Here is a 5235-nt window from a genome sequence, read left to right as displayed (position 1 = left end):
AGTGAGCAGGGCCAATAGTTCCTACCTGTCATACGCAGTGAGCAGGGCCAATAGTTCCTACTTCCTACCCGTCATACACAGTGAGCAGGGCCAATAGTTCCTACTTCCTACCCGTCATACACAGTGAGCAGGGCCAATAGTTCCTACTTCCTAACTGTCATACGCAGTGAGCAGGGCCAATAGTTCCTACTTCCTACCCGTCATACACAGTGAGCAGGGCCAATAGTTCCTACTTCCTACCCGTCATATACGCAGTGAGCAGGGCCAATAGTTCCTACTTCTTACCCGTCATATACGCAGTGAGCAGGGCCAATAGTTCCTACTTCCTAACTGTCATACGCAGTGAGCAGGGCCAATAGTTCCTACTTCCTACCCGTCATACACAGTGAGCAGGGCCAATAGTTCCTACTTCCTACCCGTCATATACGCAGTGAGCAGGGCCAATAGTTCCTACTTCCTACCCGTCATATACGCAGTGAGCAGGGCCAATAGTTCCTACTTCCTACCCGTCATATACGCAGTGAGCAGGGCCAATAGTTCCTACTTCCTACCCGTCATACACAGTGAGCAGGGCCAATAGTTCCTACTTCCTACCTGTCATACGCAGTGAGCAGGGCCAATAGTTCCTACTTCCTACCCGTCATATACGCAGTGAGCAGGGCCAATAGTTCCTACTTCCTACCCGTCATATACGCAGTGAGCAGGGCCAATAGTTCCTACTTCCTACCCGTCATATACGCAGTGAGCAGGGCCAATAGTTCCTACTTCCTACCCGTCATATTACGCAGTGAGCAGGGCCAATAATTCCTACTTCCTACCCGTCATATACACAGTGAGCAGGGCCAATAGTTCCTACTTCCTACCTGTCATACGCGGTGAACAGGGCCAATAGTTCCTAGTTCCTACCTGTCATACGCGGTGAGGAGGGCCAATAGTTCCTAGTTCCTACCTGCCATACGCGGTGAACAGGGCCAATAGTTCCTAGTTCCTACCTGTCATACGCGGTGAGCAGGGCCAATAGTTCCTACCTGTCATACGCGGTGAGCAGGGCCAATAGTTCCTACCTGTCATACACGGTGAGCAGGGCCAATAGTTCCTACCTGTCATACGCGGTGAGCAGGGCCAATAGTTCCTACCTGTCATACGCGGTGAGCAGGGCCAATAGTTCCTACCTGTCATACGCGGTGAGCAGGGCCAATAGTTCCTACCTGTCATACGCGGTGAGCAGGGCCAACAGGTACAAAGCACACACAAGCCTCTCTGCAGGACACGCCTCCCTCCCTCACCCGCCTGCATGGCTGCCCTCCTGGGCCTAATCCAAGCCCCCCCCCCCCCACCGGGAGCGGCTGTGGCACAACGTTGAAGCCACCAAGCCCCAATGGGCAAAGCTGGAACTGCAGGCGGGCGTTTTGGGTTTGTTTTTTTTGGTGCATGAGTAAACCCTGCGCATCTGGGGGGGGTTTAACACGGATCGCTCGTTAGCACTTTATGCATGTTTGACCACCAAACCAAATGTTGGTCAAATCGAAAAGAGAAAAAAAAAATGCGGTAGTAGACTAGAGCGTTCTTCCTGGTGCTTCAAAAACGCCACTGAGAAACTTCCATTGAAATGAATAGCTGAGGTCGGGGGCTGTAGCTCTCTAGTTTATATATAACTAGTAACCCAACTGACTACCGGGTCTAACCCCTCCCCCTGACTGTCGGGGCTAAATCCTAAGCCCTGCTGGTTCCAGACCCTCCTGTCCTGCTAGGCCTGCTGGCTGTGCGTATTATCCCACTCTGACCTGAGATCAGATTCTAAAAATGTCTTCTGAATCCTGACAGTCTTCTGAAAAAGCTATGTTTCTGTGTCAGTCGTTCTTCGATTTTTCAAAAATAGCAGACCTACAAGCTCGTAGCGCGCCACTCGGTGGCGCGCTATGAGCTTGTAGATCTGCTATTTTTCAATAGCTAAAGCATAACATAATGCTAACACCAAAAGGGGTTCCCGCCCCAAAATGGGTTACACTGCTGTGTCTGCTACACTCCTCCTGTACCAGAGTCGGTATCCATCCAACAGGAGAGGCATGTTGGAAGTCCTTGTTCAGCAGGGGGAAAGGTCAACAATAACAACCAAAACAAGGCTGTCTGGTACAGTTTAGCTTTAGCAGTACACAGAATTATTTTAAAAAGGTCATACAGACAGCCATACAGTACACGACTAGAAGATCATTCTGCGTTGAAACTAAGGAATGTCATTTTGTAGACTAGAAGTACTGTAGCACCCTATAGCTGACAAAACGTGCAACATGCGGTGTTATTGCATGGCCTAGAGCACGGTTACACAACTGTCAACAAATCCTCATCTGCTTCTCTACTCTCTCTCAAGCACACCGATTCACTCTTCACTCTCCCGTCCGTCTGGCTTTATCTCAGTCTCTGTCTCTCTCTCTGGCTTTATCTCAGTCTCTCTCTCTCTCTCTCTCTCTCTCTCTGATAACTTATCCTCCCCTATCATTCCTCCCCTGTTCCTCCCTTCGTCTTGTCTCTCTCTCTCTGTTTCTCTCCATGTTTGTGTGTTTCTCTTCCTCCTCTTTCCCTCAATCTGCGTGTTTCAAACACACCCATTGCCTGCCGCTTCCTGTGTCCCGTGTCACCGTCACTTCCTGCCATGGCTATCCCAGCCAAGCCTTGCTTGCTGAGTCATCGCATCGTTTGTGAAATTCAGGGTCGGGTCGACTACGTGACCAAGACTACTCGGTCCTGGAGTAATCCAAAACACCTGCCAACCAACCCGCTGCTGTCTGTCTGTCTGTCTGAGACTCGCTTAGTTAAATAACAGATAAGAGTTTCGTATCTCTTGTACGGTTGTTTTTAAACCACTTTCAAACTGCCGTGTCTATTTTGGGCATGTCCCGTCACAATTTTTAAATAGTGATTTTATATTAGTATTCATATATCATTGTTAAAAAGGCCAGAACAGTTTAGTCCACACTCCCCCCTCCCCCCTCCTAGAGTGGTGGCTTTCACAAGCAGGTGAAGTTTATTGAGTTAATTAGGTCACTATGACACCAGCAGGTGTATTTCATTCAGTTAATCAAGCCACACAGTATGCAAGTACCAGTTCATTCTTCACTGCATCAGTGGTGGGTGTGGAGTCATTGAGTGAGCCTACACGTCATTCACTTTTCTTCAATCATTATTCGCCGACGTTTATAGGATGGTGGTTGAATTGTTGTTACTTGTTAGAGATTGTTCTCACCTGCTTATAGCTAGATGAAATCAATCGTGAACGTGAACTAGGCCTTTCACAATTATTAGACAGATATCACACATTGTCGAATCGCAATTATCTGAGATAATCGCAATCGTTTTTGTATACTCAAAAAGAAAAAAAAAGGTAATTCAAATTTTGACATGTTGCTTATAGCAGCTTTAAATCGTCAATCGCAATTAATTGTCACACTAATAATTGCGATTAACGATTTAAAGCTGCTGTAAGCAATAGTATGTCAACATTTTAATGTGTAATGGTGACAGCCAGCCCCGTTGTGAACTTTGAACAGCCCCTATGGGAGCGCGTTTCAGCGCAAACCCGTCCTCACGTGTGCATGATGAACTATTGAAAAATAGCAGACCTACAAGCTCGTAGCGCGGCACCGAGTGCCGCGCTACGAGCTTGTAGACCTACAAGCTCGTAGCGCGGCACCGAGTGCCGCGCTACGAGCTTGTAGGTCTGCTATTTTTTTGTAATGGTGAAAATGTGGTGCACATGAAAATGTGCATGAGAACGACTGACACAGAAACATGAGGTTTTTCAGAAAACTGTCAGTATTTAGAAGACATTTGTAGAATCTGTTGTCATGTCAAAATGGGTTAAAGCTGCTATAAGCAATAATATGTCAACATTTTAATGTGTAATGGTGACAAACAGCTTTGAACAGCCCCTATGGGAGCGCGTTTCATAAAGCGCAAACCCGTCCTCACGTCTGCTGCATTGCTGCACGTGGGCTGCATGTATGCGCCAAGGAGGAGCCGTGTGTCGACTGACGTGTGCACGGTGACAGTGCACTTCACTCACGTTAGAGGAGTTATAACACAGAAACCTGCAATGTTTCACACAAGCGCTGCTGTCAAGATGACACGAGTACAACGACAGCAAACCCTGACTCACTCAATGCAGCTGTGTTGGCTGAGAGAGAGAGAGAGACGATTCAGCACTTTCACTACTTGACCTACAGTCCCCTCAAAGACAAACCGTGTCCACGACACACACACACACACACACACACACACACACACACACACACACACACACACACACACACACACACACACACACACACACACACACACACACACACACACACACACACACACACACACACACACACACACACACACACACACACACACACGTATGTGCATGCACAAGCACACACCAACACACACGCGCAGACACACGCACACAGCTACAGAAATGAAAGTGGAATATTATGTATTTTGTGACCTGACTCAGCAGTCTCTCATGTAGCATGTACATGTGCCTAGTGTGTGTGTGTGTGTGTGTGTAAATGGTGCATTTATATAGCGCCTTTATCCAAGGCGCTTTCCATAGATTGTGCATTACATTCACCCATTCACACACATTCACCGATGGCAGCGGAAACCATGCAAGGTACCAACCAGCACATCAGGAGCAATTAGGGGTTCAGTGTCTTGCTCAAGGACACTTCAACACTAACTCTCTCTCTGTGTGTGTGTGTGTGTGTGTGTGTGTGTGTGTGTGTGTGTGTGTGTGTGTGTGTGTGTGTGTGTGTGTGTGTGTGTGTGTGTGTGTGTGTGTGTGTGTGTGTTATTCATTCTATCCTAAACACAGCACTGGTCTGCCCCTGTTTATGTTACTAACTTACTATGGATGCAGTATGTAGTAATAATAATGATAAACATCATTATTGTATCAATATTCTGTGTAATCATATTGATTCAAATGGAAATACGTGACAACATGGTCACTTATCTTGTAAAAGAAACCGGGTGGAGCAATCACGACCAGCTGGGCTGTACATTATATCTGGATATTAACCCATTTTGGGCGGGAACCCCTTTTGGTGCTGGCATTATGTTATGCTTTAGCCATTGATAAATAGCAGGTCTGCTATTTTTGAACGACTGACATAGAAACATAGCTTTTTCAGAAAACTGAATCTGAATTTAATAGAGTCGGTCGGCAACCGGAGACAAACAATTTATTTT

The sequence above is a fragment of the Electrona antarctica genome, assembly GCF_951216825.1.
Source record: "Electrona antarctica genome assembly, chromosome: 6".
In the NCBI taxonomy this organism is placed as follows: Eukaryota; Metazoa; Chordata; class Actinopteri; order Myctophiformes; family Myctophidae; genus Electrona; species Electrona antarctica.
The sequence above is the reverse complement of the archived record's forward strand: the minus strand, read 5'-3'. Positions refer to the sequence as shown.